Source organism: Rhinoderma darwinii, chromosome 7, assembly GCF_050947455.1.
Source record: "Rhinoderma darwinii isolate aRhiDar2 chromosome 7, aRhiDar2.hap1, whole genome shotgun sequence".
NCBI lineage: Eukaryota > Metazoa > Chordata > Amphibia > Anura > Rhinodermatidae > Rhinoderma > Rhinoderma darwinii.
This window is the reverse complement of record NC_134693.1, coordinates 132,158,675-132,174,993: the sequence shown is the minus strand read 5'-3', so window position 1 is coordinate 132,174,993 and position 16,319 is coordinate 132,158,675. Positions and strand designations below refer to the sequence as shown.

The following is a 16,319-nucleotide window of genomic DNA, read 5'->3' as shown; positions in this document are numbered from 1 at the left end:
GACAGAATCCACGCCCCAGGACACGCCCCCTCACTCTGCCGCAGCGTCCCAGGGGTGAGAAATCTGCATAGCCACGCCCGAATTGTTTCCTTGTAGCCACGCCTCTACAAAGCCCTGACACACGGGGACATAATACAGAATATCAGTGTCACCTCCAGCTATCTGTCCTGTGTGATACCTGTAATACTGACAGCCCATTCCCAGCAGGTATCAGTGTCCCCCATATATCCCGGCTATAGATGTAATCAATGTATATATCCTACAGTGCTAGTAATTCCCTGGAAAGTACCATGTACAGATCAACCGTTTATATTCCTATCCATAGGGGGCAGTATTATAGTAGTTATATTCTTGTACATTGGGGGCAGTATTATAGTAGTTATATTCTTGTACATTGGGGGCAGTATTATAGTAGTTATATTCTTGTATATAGGAGCAGTATTATAGTGGTTCTAGTCTTGTATATAGGGGCAGTATTATAGTTACATTCTTGTATATAGGGAGCAGTATTATAGTTATATTCTTGTATATAGGGGCAGTATTATAGTTATATTCTTATATATAGGAGCAGTATTATAGTAGTCATATTCTTGTATATAAGAGCAGTATTATAGAAGTTATATTCTTGTATATAGGGGCAGTATTATAGTAGTTATATTCTTGTATATAGGGGCAGTATTATAGTTATATTCTTGTATATAGGGAGCAGTATTATAGTTATATTCTTGTATATAGGGGCAGTATTATAGTTATATTCTTGTATATAGGGGCAGTATTATAGTTACATTCTTGTATATAGGGAGCAGTATTATAGTTATATTCTTGTATATAGGAGCAGTATTATAGTAGTTATATTCTTGAATATAGGGGCAGTATTATAGTAGTTATATTCTTGTATATAGGAGCAGTATTATAGTAGTTATATTCTTGTACATAGGGGGCAGTATTATAGTAGTTATATTGTATATAGGAGCAGTATTATAGTAGTTATATTCTTGTATATAGGAGCAGTATTATAGTAGTTATATTCTTGTACATAGGGGGCAGTATTATAGTAGTTATATTGTATATAGGAGCAGTATTATAGTAGTTATATTCTTGTATATAGGGGCAGTATTATAGTAGTTATATTCTTGTATATAGGGGGCAGTATTATAGTAGTTATATTCTTGTATATAGGGAGGAGTATTATAGTAGTTATATTCTTGTATATTGGGAGTAGTATTATAGTAGTTATATTCTTGTATATAGGAGCAGTATTATAGTAGTTATATTCTTGTATATAGGGGCAGTATTATAGTAGTTATATTCTTGTATATAGGAGCTGTATTATAGTAGTTATATTCTTGTATATAGGGAGCAGTATTATAGTAGTTATATTCTTGTATATAGGGACAGTATTATAGTAGTTATATTCTTGTATATAGGAGGCAGTATTATAGTAGTTATATTCTTGTATATAGGAGCAGTATTATAGTAGTTATATTCTTGTATATAGGGGCAGTATTATAGTAGTTATATTCTTGTGTATAGGGGCAGTATTATAGTAGTTATATTCTTGTGTATAGGGGCAGTATTATAGTAGTTATATTCTTGTATATAGGGGGCAGCATTATAGTAGTTAAATTCTTGTACATTGGGGCAGTATTATAGTAGTTATATTCTTGTATATAGGGGGCAGTATTGTAGTAGTTATATTCTTGTATATAGGGGCAGTATTATAGTAGTTATATTCTTGTATATAGGGGGGCAGTATTATAGTAGTTATATTCTTGTATATAGGGGGGCAGTATTATAGTAGTTATATTCTTGTATATAGGGGGCAGTATTGTAGTAGTTATATTCTTGTATATAGGGGCAGTATTATAGTAGTTATATTCTTGTATATAGGGGGGCAGTATTATAGTAGTTATATTCTTGTATATAGGGGCAGTATTATAGTAGTTATATTCTTGTATATAGGGGGCAGTATTATAGTAGTTATATTCTTGTATATAAGGGGCAGTATTATAGTAGTTATATTCTTGTATATAGGAGCAGTATTATAGTAGTTATATTCTTGTATATAAGGAGCAGTATTATAGTAGTTATATTCTTGTATATAGGGGGCAGTATTATAGTAGTTATATTCTATCTTGTATATAGGGGGTAGTATTATAGTAGTTATATTCTTGTATATAGGGGGCAGTATTATAGTAGTTATATTCTTGTAAATAGGAGCAGTATTATAGCAGTTATATTCTTGTATATAGGGGCAGTATTATAGCAGTTATATTCTTGTATATAGGAGGCAGTATTATAGTAGTTATATTCTTGTATATAGGGGGCAGTATTATAGTAGTTATATTCTTGTATATAGGAGCAGTATAAGGGTATGTTCACACGCTGAGAGGCATTTACGTGTGAAAAGACAGACTGTTTACAGCTGCCTCGTTTCACACGTAAATGCTCCTCCTCGTAATTTACGAGGCATCTGTGACGCTCGTAAGGGTATGTGCACACACACTAATTACGTCCGTAATTGACGGACGTATTTCGGCCGCAAGTACCGGACCGAACACAGTGCAGGGAGGCGGGTTCCTAGCATCATAGTTATGTACGATGCTAGGAGTCCCTGCCTCGCTGCAGGACAACTGTCCCGTACTGTAATCATGTTTTCAGTACGGGACAGTTGTCCTGCAGCGAGGCAGGGACTCCTAGCATCGTACATAAGTATGATGCTAGGAGCCCGGCTCCCTGCACTGTGTTCGGTCCGGTACTTACGGCCGAAATACGTCCGTCAATTACGGACGTAATTAGTGTGTGTGCACATACCTTAAATCTTGAGCTGTGCTTCATTGAGTTCAATGAAGAACAGCTCAAATTACGTGGCAAAGAAGTGTCCTGCACTTCTTTGCTGAGGCAGTCTATTTACGCATCGTCGTTTGACAGCTGTCAAACGACGACGCGTAAATTACAGGTCGTCTGCACAATACGTCGGCAAACCCATTCAAATGAATGGGCAGATGTTTGCCAACGTATTGTAGCACTATTTTCCGGCGTAAAACGAGGCATAATATGCCTCGTTTACGCCTGAAAATAGGTTGTGTGAACCCAGCCTCAGGTTATGTTCACACGGCCTATTTACGGACGTAATTCGGGCGTTTTTGCCCCGAATTACGTCTGAAAATAGCGCCTCAATAGCGTTGACAAACATCTGCCCATTGAAAGCAATGGGCAGAGGTTTGTCTGTTCACATGAGGCGTAATTTACGCGCCGCTGTCAAAAGACGGCGCGTAAATAGACGCCCGCGTCAAAGAAGTGACCTGTCACTTCTTTGGCCGTAATTGGAGCCGTTATTCATTGACTCCAATGAATAGCAGCGCCAATTACGTCCGTAATGGACGCGGCGTTCTAGCGCCTGCACATGCCGTTACGGCTGAAATTACGGGGATGTTTTCAGGCTGAAACATCCCCGTAATTTCAGCCGTTACGGACGCGCTAGTGTGAACATACCCTTAGGCTGGGTTCACACGACCTATTTTCAGACGTAAACGAGGCGTATTATGCCTCGTTTAACGTCTGAAAATAGGGCTACAATACGTAGGCAAACATCTGCCCATTCATTTGAATGGGTTTGCCGACGTACTGTGCAGACGACCTGTCATTTACGCGTCGTCGTTTGACAGCTGTCAAACGACGACGCGTAAAAATACAGCCTCGTCAAAAGAAGTGCAGGACACTTCTTTGAACGTTTTTGGAGCTGTTTTCTCATAGACTCCAATGAAAACAGCTCCAAAAACGGCCGTAAAAAACAGCGCGAAAACGCCGCGAAAAACGCGAGTTGCTCAAAAAACGTCAGAAAATCAGGGGCTGTTTTCCCTTGAAAACAGCTCTGTATTTTCAGACGTTTTTGGTCACTACATGTGCACATACCCTTATAGTAGTTATATTCTTGTATATAGGGGGCAGTATTATAGTAGTTATATTCTTGTATATAGGGGCAGTATTATAGTAGTTATATTCTTGTATATAGGGGGCAGTATTATAGTAGTTATATTCTTGTATATAGGGGGCAGTATTATAGTAGTTATATTCTTGTATATAGGGGGCAGTATTATAGTAGTTATATTCTTGTATATAGTATCAGTATTATAGTAGTTATATTCTTGTATATAGGGGGCAGTATTATAGTAGTTATATTCTTGTATATAGGGGGCAGTATTATAGTAGTTATATTCTTGTATATAGGGAGCAGTATTATAGTAGTTATATTCTTGTATATAGTATCAGTATTATAGTAGTTATATTCTTGTATATAGGGGGCAGTATTATAGTAGTTATATTCTTGTATATAGAGGGCAGTATTATAGTAGTTATATTCTTGTATATAGGGGCAGTATTATAGTAGTTATATTCTTCTACATAGGGAGCAGTATTATAGTAGTTATATTCTTGTATATAGGGGGCAGTATTATAGTAGTTATATTCTTGTATATAGGGGGCAGTATTATAGTAGTTATATTCTTGTACATAGGGAGCAGTATTATAGTAGTTATATTCTTGTATATAGGGGGCAGTATTATAGTAGTTATATTCTTGTATGTAGGAGCAGTATTATGGTAGTTATATTCTTGTATATAGGGGCAGTATTATAGTAGTTATATTCTTGTATATAGGGGGCAGTATTATAGTAGTTATATTCTTGTATGTAGGAGCAGTATTATGGTAGTTATATTCTTGTATATAGGAGCAGTATTATAGTAGTTATATTCTTGTATATAGGGGCAGTATTATAGTAGTTATATTCTTGTATATAGGAGGCAGTATTATAGTAGTTATATTCTTGTATATAGGGGGCAGTATTATAGTAGTTATATTCTTGTATATAGGGAGCAGTATTATAGTAGTTATATTCTTGTATATAGGGAGCAGTTTTATAGTAGTTATATTCTTGTATATAGGAGGCAGTATTATAGTAGTTATATTCTTGTATATAGGGGGCAGTATTATAGTAGTTATATTCTTGTATATAGGGGGCAGTATTATAGTAGTTATATTCTTGTATGTAGGAGCAGTATTATAGTAGTTATATTCTTGTATATAGGAGCAGTATTATAGTAGTTATATTCTTGTATGTAGGAGCAGTATTATAGTAGTTATATTCTTGTATATAGGACCAGTATTAGGGCATGACCACACGTGGCGGATTTCCTCCGCAACTGTCCGCATCAATGCCGCACAGAATCTGCGTTGCAGATTCTGCTGCGGATCTGCACAAAATGTGCAGTACATTGATGCGGACTAGCTGCTGCGGACTGCGGGAAAAGTGCTTCCCTTCTCCCTATCAGTGCAGGATAGAGAGAAGGGACAGCACTTTCCCTAGTGAAAGTAAACGATTTTCATACTTACCGGCCGTTGTCTTGGTGACGCGTCCCTCTTTCGGCATCCAGCCCGACCTCCCTGGATGACGCGCCAGTCCATGTGACCGCTGCAGCCTGTGCTTGGCCTGTGATTGGCTGCAGCCGTCACTTAGACTGAAACGTCATCCTGGGAGGCCGGACTGGAGACAGACGCAGGGAGTTCTCGGTAAGTATGAACTTATATATTTTTTTACAGATACATGTATATTGAGATCGGTAGTCACTGTCCCGGGTGCAGAAACAGTTACTGCCGATCGCTTAACTCTTTCAGCCCCCTGGACAGTGACTATTTACTGACGTCTCCTAGCAACGCTCCCGTCATTACGGGAGCCCCATTGACTTCCTCAGTCTGGCTGTAGACCTAGAAATACATAGGTCCAGCCAGAATGAAGAAATGTCATGGTAGTAAAACCAATACGCTCCGCAGCACACATAAGATCTGCGGACTTCATTGCGGAATTTTGACTCTCCATTGAAGTCAATGGAGAAATTCCGCCATGAGTCCGCCACTGCTCCGCAACAGACAGAGCATGCTGCGGACACCAAATTCCGCTCCGCAGCCTATGCTCCGCAGCGGAATTTTACGCCTGGTCTAAACGAACACTGCTAAATTAAAGTGTAAGTCAATGGACAAACGGCTCCGCTGCGGATTAACGCTGCGGAGTGTCCGCAGCGGAATTTAAGTGAAATTCCGCCACGTGTGAACCCAGCCTTATAGTAGTTATATTCTTGTATATAGAGGGCAGTATTATAGTAGTTATATTCTTGTATATAGGGGCAGTATTATAGTAGTTATATTCTTCTACATAGGGAGCAGTATTATAGTAGTTATATTCTTGTACATAGGGAGCAGTATTATAGTAGTTATATTCTTGTATATAGGGGGCAGTATTATAGTAGTTATATTCTTGTATATAGGGGGCAGTATTATAGTAGTTATATTCTTGTATGTAGGAGCAGTATTATGGTAGTTATATTCTTGTATATAGGAGCAGTATTATAGTAGTTATATTCTTGTATATAGGGGCAGTATTATAGTAGTTATATTCTTGTATATAGGAGGCAGTATTATAGTAGTTCTATTCTTGTATATAGGGGGCAGTATTATAGTAGTTATATTCTTGTATATAGGGAGCAGTATTATAGTAGTTATATTCTTGTACATAGGGGGCAGTATTATAGTAGTTATATTCTTGTATATAGGGCCAGTATTATAGTAGTTATATTCTTGTATATAGGGTACAGTATTATAGTAGTTATATTCTTGTATATAGGAGCAGTATTATAGTAGTTATATTCTTGTTTATAGGAGCAGTATTATAGTAGTTATATTCTTGTATATAGAGGGCAGTATTATAGTAGTTATATTCTTGTATATAGGGCCAGTATTATAGTAGTTATATTCTTGTATATAGGGGGCAGTATTATAGTAGTTATATTCTTGTACATAGGGGGCAGTAAGATAGTATTATATACTTGTACAGAGGTGGCAGTATTATAGTAGTTATATTTGTGTTATTGTGCACACTACTAGACAATATAAGGCTGCACAATTTATGATGAAAAAACTGGCGGAAAACAATCTCTATGCAAATAATAAACCACACCTTCTGTGGTCAGACAAAAAGGCATAAGAAATAGTCTTTAATAATATGGCTTTGTGCACAAGTAGATTTAGGTATAATTACATTTATGAATTTCCTTGATTGCATTTAGCAAAGGGGGGGAAAAAAAATTGTGAAAAGAATGAAATTCATAAAGAATGTTCTTTCAGGTCACATGTAGTAAAATAACATCTGTCCCTTAATGTGCTGTCACTGAAATTAATCTGAGTACAGTAAATGTCATGTTGTTTCATTATTATACAAACTGTAATACACATGACGCTAATTCTGCTATAAATCTGACAACCTGAGACACATCCAAGTGTTTTACTGATTTGTTTCCCTATCAATTGATTTTCCCTGTGCCAAAATTATCAGGTTTCTGATATAAAGGCTTCTAACTACGGAATTGGGCATGAAGTAGGCCTGCCTTGCCCCGACACCCGGGGCAAATGCTCTGGCAGCCCCTTCCCCACCTCTGACTGCGACAGAACATGAGTGAATGCATTCTACGTGAAGAATATACCAGCTGTGTAAATGACAGATACTGTAATATTTTACAGGTCATGGTTGCCAAGGAGTCCTTTGGCTTTGAAGAAGAGACGCCCTAAGTCACCTAGAAGGGGCAGGAAATTGGTTCACTGCCCATGCGTGGCTGGCACATGTTCCTGAGCAGGCGATCATATCATCCACACGGCTCACACACGGGATTATACTAATGTATCTAGTAAAATAACATTACATGACAATAAATGGTGGTTGTCACAGACCCGGCCATTTTGAAGAGTATGTTTCCTTAAAGGATAACTTCACCTAAAATGTTTTTCCAAGTGTTGCTCAATTTTCAAGGCCACTAGATCAAGGACACAATAAGTGAGGATAGGGTGAGTGTAATTTGTGTATTTTATCAATTACACAACATTAATCAAAGTCATATTACCTTCTTCAGTCCTGAGTCATAAAGAAAATGTATTTACCCAACTCTTCCCTCATGGTCTGTCCTCTCCCTATCTTTCTGTCTGTCAGTAGACTGGAGTTTGTCTATCCTTCCATCTTCACATTGGGTTGCTCTGGTTTCCTTCCAAACTCAGACATGCTTGGGTTAATTTATTTCTTATGATATTGGATCAGTCTGTTTCTTTAGCCGGCCATACACATTGGATTGATGGCGTTCCCTGCGTTGGACTATCCATACTTGTTAAGGTCCTCTTACACGGCCCGACGAGGGAAGTGTAAATGAGCGCCAATCAACGAGACAGCTCATTGATCGTCGCTCGTTTGCTCCTTTCACAAGGAGCTATTATTAGTAATGTATGGGGACGAGCGCTCGTTACTCAGATTGCTCGTCTCCATACATTTCTATCATGTCGGTAGCCTATCTCTATTTACACAGGTAGTTGTGCTGCCGACAACGATAATATTTTAGGCTGCGTAAACGATAGGATCAAACGAGGATCGAGGTTTGGCTCGTTCGTCGGCTGATCGTTGCCCTGTTTACACAATTTTTGTGAACGTTCGTTTGCCCGATAATTGGTCGGTCTAAAAGGGTCCTTAGAAGGGACCTTTAACAAGAAGATGATGACAAAGTGTCCCCCTGCTGAGACACCCAGCGATCAGCTGTAATCTGTGTGGAAACCTGGCAGTAAGTGTTCAATTTCCCTGCAGCGCCACCACAGGCGAAACTAAAGGTCTTATTACATGGCCCGTGAAAATGAGCGCCGATCAATGAGACAGTTTGTTGAACAGTGCTCATTTGCTCCTTTTACAAGGATCGCCCTGGGTCCCGCTCCTAGCACCTCCGGCAAACAGCTGATTCTGCCAGGGAAGTCGCGGTGAGATGAACGGCCACCATGTAATACAAGGACGGCTCGAGTCTACCAGAACGGGAGCAACAAAGGGTCTCTCCATTCTGGCTTATGTAGTGGAGTCCCCCCGTCTATCATGTACATATGCTCTAATAGGGCATTAAATACACCTATAATACATCTTATAGCAAATAAGCCACCTATGGGAATGTCAGAATAAGCAGAGCGGCTGTTTTTGATGAATTTTGAAAAATTGGTAGAAAAATGAATCAATATTAATTTACACAATGATATGACTGTGCAGAAATGAGCGCTGATTATAAAAGCCATTTTACACGGGCCAATGATCGGGCAAACGTGTGTTCATGCGATCGTCCGTTCCTGATCATTGCCCTGTATAAACAGAGTATCGATCAGCCAATAAAAAAGCTTTTGCTCGTTCATCGGCTGATTGTATCGTTTATGCAGCACAAAATATAATCGTTGTCGGTAAACAGGGAGACGCGCTGCCGACATGACGGAAATGTATGGGGACGAGCGATCACTCATCCCCATAAATAACCGATCATTGCTCCTTCTGAAAGGAGCAAACAAGCGCCGATCAACGAGCTGTCTCATGTTTTCACAGCCCATATCGGGTCGTGTAATACGAGTCGGACCTTTGGTCAAAACAATGGGAGAGGCCATGGAAAGAGTCTTAGATAAAGGTAAAACAATCAAAACGAAATGATCAACTTTGACATATCCTGAGTCACAACTTCTTGTGTATATAAGGTTAAGCCCTTCTCTGGTTAGATCCAATGGACATTTGTCTTCAATAAAGAATGGTGCGGTAATTCATTGATTGGTACCATTGTCTTGAAGCACTAGCGCATCCAACAAGTGCAACTTATGTATAGAGTCTGTATTGGGTTTACTCCAGACACTTTGGTTCCATTCCAAACTTAACTTCTTACCGCAGCTTTACATAATAGTATATGAAAGCCTGAGGTCGCGCGGCTCCTTGATCTACTCTCAAGGCGATCGAGCAGGCACTGCCACTGTGCCAAAGTGATCACTGTTGGGAGGACTGCTGTAATACACCAGGATCAGAACCATAGGGATTCTGTGTGCATGAAGCCTTAGGGTATGTTCACACGGGTTATTTTCAGCCGTTTTTCGGGCTGTAAACGCTCCAAAAAGCGGCTGAAAATACAGGGGCTGAACGCCTCCAAACATCTGCCCATTGATTTCAATGGGAAAAACGGTGTTTTGTTCCCACGGGGCATTTTTTACGTATCCGTTTTTAAAAACGGCGCGTAAGAAAACGCCCCATAAAAAAGAAGTGCATGTCACTTCTTGAGCTGTTTTTGGAGCCATTTTTAATTGTCCCAATAGAAAAACAGCTCCAAAAACAGCCGCAAAAAACGCATAAAAAAAATGCTTGATGCATAAAAAACGGCTGAAAATCAGAGGCTGTTTTCCCTTGAAGACAGCTCTGTATTTTACAGCCATTTTTAGGGTATGTTCACACGGCCTATTTTCAGCCATTTTTCCGGCCGTAAACGCCCTGAAAAATGGCTACAATTATGGAGGCTGAACGCCTCTAAACATCTGCCCATTGATTTCAATGGGAAAAATGGCATTTCGTTCCAACGAGGCGTTTCTTTATGCGGCCTTTTGAAAAAATGGCGCGTCAAAAAACGCACCGTAAAAAAGAAGTTCAAAATTGGCTGTTAAACACGCATCAAAAAACGCTTGATGCATAAATAACGGCTGAAAATCAGGGTCTGTTTTCCCTTGAAAACAGCTCCGTATTTTACAGCCATTTTTCGTTTTGCGTGTGAACATACCCTTAGGAACATACCCTTAGGTAAAATACAGAGCTTTTTTCATTGGAAAACAGCCCTTGATTTTCAGCCGTTTTTTATGCATCAGGCGTTTTTTGATGCGTTTTTTACAGCCGTTTTTGGAGCTGTCTTTCTATTGAGACACTAGAAAAAAACTGCTCCAAAAACGGCTCAAGAAGTGACATGCACAGTTTTTCCCATTGAAATCAATGGACAGATGTTTGGAGGCATTCAGCCTCCGTATTTTTAGCAGTTTTTCAGGGCGTTTAGGGCCCGAAAAACATCTGAAAATAAGCCGTGTGAACATACCCTTAGGGTGCCGAACCCGCCAAGACCAGTGAACTGTCTAATATGTATGGGGGACCCACCTTCCTCCAACGGGAGATATCAAAGCAAAGATGGATGGGAGCATGTTGGATTTCAACATGTCCGATCCTTTGTCTGGCAGTGACCTATTCTCTTCTCCCTATTGACATAATTGTTTTTAGGGGAGTCAGGAGGAATAGTTGTTTGCCGATCGAGCATTCAGCTGACACAGCTATCGTAGGTGTATGGGCAGGTTTAGTCCGATGTGGAACCACTATAGACAATAAAGAATGAAAAAAAACCAACATAAAACAATCAATTCCCCATTTGTCAGCCTTGAAGACAGCCGGGCTTGGCACCACAGATGGGGTTTGATCAAATTGTTGCCTCCTCAGACAGAGCAGTTGGGGAAAGTTTCCACAGCAGCAAGCTGCCTCCCAGCCAGAGATTTGACCCATAAAGAAGTTTTTTCTCTTTTTGATTATGATGTGAAACAGAACAGGATCAGAGAAGAGAATCAGGGTTGATGTCTTGTTGTTGTTGTTATTATGTTTTAACTTTATGGTCCCTTTGTTGCCTCATTTAGTCTAGGCTTCAACGTCAGTCTTGGCAGCCGATATAAAGGGGAACCTTGCCTGCATCAGCGGGTGACGGTTGGCTCAGCAACCCAATGCTACCAGTCGTGGTAAAGAGGAGAGCCCAGCATTGCCATGGCTGTAGACAAGACCAGAGGAGGAAGTGTCCCACAGAGTCTGAAACTCGTCAATGGAGCTGTGCGGGATGGGTAACGGCAGCGCTTTCAGCCACTGGCTATGCAGGGAACTTCAGCACAGCACCACTTACTTGAATGGGGCTGTGCTGCAGCCGGTTGACAGGAGAGCCTCGTGCAGGAGAAAAACAGTGAAGGGGCAATAGCGGAACCAGGATCAGGATTCTCAGAATTGGTGAAGGTCCAACAGGTTGGACCCCCACCGATCAGAAAGTGATGGCATATCGCTAGAATATAAAATGGGAATAATCCTTTAAATTCAACACCCTCTGTTGACCCTGTCCCAGCCTACACAGTCAGCCAATTGTGTGTGATCTAGTGGCCAGTGGTAAAACTGCAATATTCAAAGAGGTTTCTTCATATGGACAATAACATAATAAAAATAAAAAAAGAAACACCAAAAATTAAACATTTATATTTATAATAAAAACATCATTTAAATAACATTGTTTTCTGATAATACTTTTCCTTTTAGGCGACGTGCATGCGTTGCATAATTTGGATCAAAACCGCAGGTAAACACAGGTGATTCCGCAGGTAAATTCTGCACTCAATATTGTGTTTTTTTAATGCGTATTTTAGATTTTTATGTGGAAGCCGATGCAGATTATCTGCGGAGGCTTTTGGTGCGATTATTATTTAGAAACTTGTCAGAAACAATCCCAAGATGGAGACGCAAGATAAATTGACATGCTGCAGATTTTAAAAAACGCACCGCGGTCAATTTACGTGTGGCAAAATTCTGTAACGTGTAGATGAGATTATTATCCGCAAGTCCCGGACCGAACACAGTGCAGGGAGCCGGGCTCCTAGCATCATAGTTATGTACGATGCTAGGAGTCCCTGCCTCTCCGTGGAACTACTGTCCCGTACTGAAAACATGATCGGAATAACGAGCACCGATCAACGAGTTGTATCGGCGCTTGTTTACACGGCCCACATCGACCCGTGTAAGAGGACCCTAAGTTGTGCTTCAGTCCCCAACAAACCTTAACAACATCCATGTTGTTATCATTATATTTATATATACCCCTATAGAACTTTTCTTTATATCTGGTGCTTGATAATGCGGGATGATAATTGATTGATTTTTCATGATTGTATGAATAACATATAATTTCTTACACTGTATCAGATGCCATCATCCTCCCTCTTCTCCCCGCGTCCCGTTGAGTCAGTTCATGCCCGGGCTACATGAGATTGACACCAAACATTGGAAGCCCTTGCTGACAAACTGTGAATTTTAAACAGGTGTGCGCAGCGTTAAGGTCAACGTTGGACGGCCTGACGACTGACACCTCTTTTGTTAGATCTCATTAAAATGCGAGCCCCTTCTTTTCCTGTGGCATGTTTCCCTTGAAATGTTAGCAAGAAAAGCCTAAGTCAACATGCAAAACGCAGACCAACAAAGACGACTTTTCAAACTCCGGCAATCTCTGGCTCCCACACTAGCGAGATTGAGGAATAACATTTTCTATTTTATTTTCTTAACACAGAAGTTGTCATGCACAGCAAAAAATTATGTCAGCGAGGGCACGTCAAGAAAATGTCCTTTTGTTGATTTTGGAACTTTTTGGTAAGGTAAATAATGTCCAATCTCACAAAAAAAAATGTACTTTTTTTTTAAAATTTTTGTAATTTGCCTTGATGAGGAGCTGTACACTTTAGATTATATATTTTTTTCTTAGAATAGTCCCCTCAAAGAAAAGCTCATTACAGTGTGTCCCGCTGCTGGGATCTCCAGTGATCAGCTGTGATCTGCGTGGGAATTTGAAAAAAAAAGTGTTACATTTTTCTGCAGTCCCTCCACAGGGCTCATAAAGCATTATACAGTACCCATTGAAACCAATGGGCTGTCCATGTAAAGAGATAGGGGGAGAGAGAGAAAAAAGAGAAAGCGAGAGAGAGATAAAAAGAAAGAAAGAGAGCGAGAAAGAAAAAAAAGAGAGAAAAGAGAAAGCAAGAAAGAAAGAGGAGAGAAAAGAGAACGTAAGAAAGAAAGAGAGGAGAGAAAAGAAAGAAAGAGAGGAGAGAAAAGAAAGAAAGAAAGAGAGGAGAGAAAAGAAAGAAAGAGAGGAGAGAAAAGAAAGAAAGAGAGGAGAGAAAAGAGAACGTAAGAAAGAAAGAGAGGAGAGAAAAGAAAGAAAGAAAGAGAGGAGAGAAAAGAAAGAAAGAAAAAAAGAAAGAAAGAGAGGAGAGAAAGAAAGAAAGAGAGGAGAGAAAGAAAGAAAGAAAGAAAGAAAGAAAGAAAGAAAGAAAGAAAGAAAGAAAGAAAGAAAGAAAGAAAGAAAGAAAGGGAAAAAAAAGAAAGTGAAAGAGAGATAAAAAAAGAGAAAGTGAGTGAGAAATAGAAAAAAAAGAGAGTGAAAAGAGAGAGAAATAAAGAAAGAAAAAGACAAATAGAGAGAAAGATTATAAAGAGAAAAAAAGAAAGAAAGAAAAAAAAAGAGAGAAAGAAAGAAAGAAAAAGAAAGGGAAGAGAGGAAAAAAAAGAGAAAGCGAGAGGGAGATAAAAGGAGAGAGAGCGAGAAAGAAAGAGTAAAGAGAGAAAGAAGGAAGGAAAGAAAGAACGAGATAGGGAAAAAAAGAAAGAGAAAGAGAGAGATAAAAAGAGAGAAAGAGAGCATGAAATAGAAAAATAAGAGAGCTAGAGAAATATAGAGAAAAGAAAGTGCGAGAAAGCAAGAGAAATGGAGAGAAAAAGAGCGTAAGAGAGAGAGAGAGAGAATTTCATTCGGATCTATAACGTGACATTCAGGGTGTTTCTGTACATCTTTGCCTTATACAACTAGCAGCAGATTTTCAGGTTTATATATGAGATTTACATGTCCAGTATGTAGCGGAGGCTTCTATGTACAGAATATAAGATGTAACATGTCTAGAATGTTCCCCGTCTTCTTCCGGCTGTATTTCTTCCGGCCCCATGTTTCACTTGATTTTCTTCATTTCTGTGTATTGGAGCTTTAAAGTTTTATTATGGATTTGTTTCTTGTATGGGGTTTATTTTTTTAATGCCTCATCACATTCTTGTGGATGTGACAAGAGAAGCAAGTTTGCAGTGTGCAGTTTGTATTTAGTGTAATAATTCCACTCCACACATCATTTCACCTTGAAAAGCTTTTTTACAAGTGTTTTCATGTTGTTTTTTTCATTCACATCCATATTTGCTTTGAAAATTCTTCTGGTTGCCCTTGGAAACAGACAGCAGTTTAGTTCCAATCTGCAGTCAGACATGTGACCCTACAGGTACCTGTGAAGGTAATAGCAGTGTCTGGCGCATGTGGCTATACAGGTTGTGCTTAGAGGGTGCCCAGCACTTAAGAGGTTGTCCGGTTTCAATAAATGAATGCTATTTTTTTGTACAATTAAAAGCTATAATATTTTTCAATACACTTCTGTATTTACTCCTCCCATTTTTCAAGATCTCTGCTTGTTGTCATTCAGTGGGAACATTCATTGTTTGCTTCCAGCGGATAAAATTCTGTCCATGGTCATGTGATGGACACACAGGTGCTGGGACCGTTACAAGACACAGCTCTGATACACATACTGTAACGTGCCGTGCACCTGTGTGTCCATCACGGGACCATGGACAGAATTATAACCACTGGAAGTAAACAATGAATGTTCCTAATTGAATGACAACAAGCAGAGACCTTGAAAATCGAGAGGCATAAATACAGAAAGTATATCAGAAAATTGTATTACTTTCAATTATACAAAAATAACGTTATTATCTGAAAGTAGAATTCCCCTTTAACTGCTTCCACTTCTTTCCTCCGCACAGTCATAGAGTTAAATAATAAATAATCAAATTATGGTTATCTGTAGCAGCCACTAGGGGGAGATCTCTGCATATAGAAATATACAATGAGTTAAATGATAGCTGTATAAATCCATATACTGTCAGCTTCCCATAGTGGTGGGTTTAGGCATGCAGAATTCTAACATTTAATACTATCGATGTATAAAGGGAAGCAGGGGGTTTAGATCTATGTCAGAAGCAAAGCATCTGCATATGCTGTAAAGACTGAGGAGTGGGGCTTAGCATTCTTGGTCTCCTATTACAGACAGAGCAGAGGGGGTGTCACGAGGCGGGGTGTGGACCCACTGGGCCGTACCGCGTAGCGGGATGGCAGCTGGCCAAGCAGGTATGGTACAGAGTCTATAGTCCAGAACGGGTACCTGAGGCAATGTAGACAGTAGCAAGGCAGGCTCAGCTGGGACCAGGCAGCAGGTAGACGTCAGGCGTGGAGTAGCAGAGCAGGCGTGGAAATGCAGCACAGCACGACAACAGCTAAGCACGGCAGTAGACCAGGATGGTACTGGATAGCACGGGAAACAGGATACAGGTACGGGGAACACTGGGAAGCTGGAAGACACTTAAGAGACCATTTGCAAGACAAACTTTGGGAAGCAACAACAACGCTCAGGCGAGGATAAGGGCGGTGACCTTCTTATAGTCCAGGAAATCATGAGTTGATGATGATGATTTTCATGTGTGCGCGCTGGCCCTTTAAGAGTGGGCACGAGCGTGCGTGCGCACCCTCCTGGAAACAGGCTCGATACCCGTAAGTGAGTGTCGGCGACTCACAGGGAGATGA

General features: G+C 39.9%; 1 long non-coding RNA gene across 1 annotated transcript; it reads left to right on the top strand.

Annotated features, from left to right (window-relative positions):
* Positions 1-54: 54 nt before the first annotated feature.
* On the top strand, positions 55-7,773 carry LOC142657384 (uncharacterized). Its single transcript, XR_012849914.1, has 2 exons — positions 55-207; positions 7,385-7,773. It is a non-coding gene; the product is annotated as an uncharacterized LOC142657384 (long non-coding RNA).
* Positions 7,774-16,319: the final 8,546 nt, after the last annotated feature.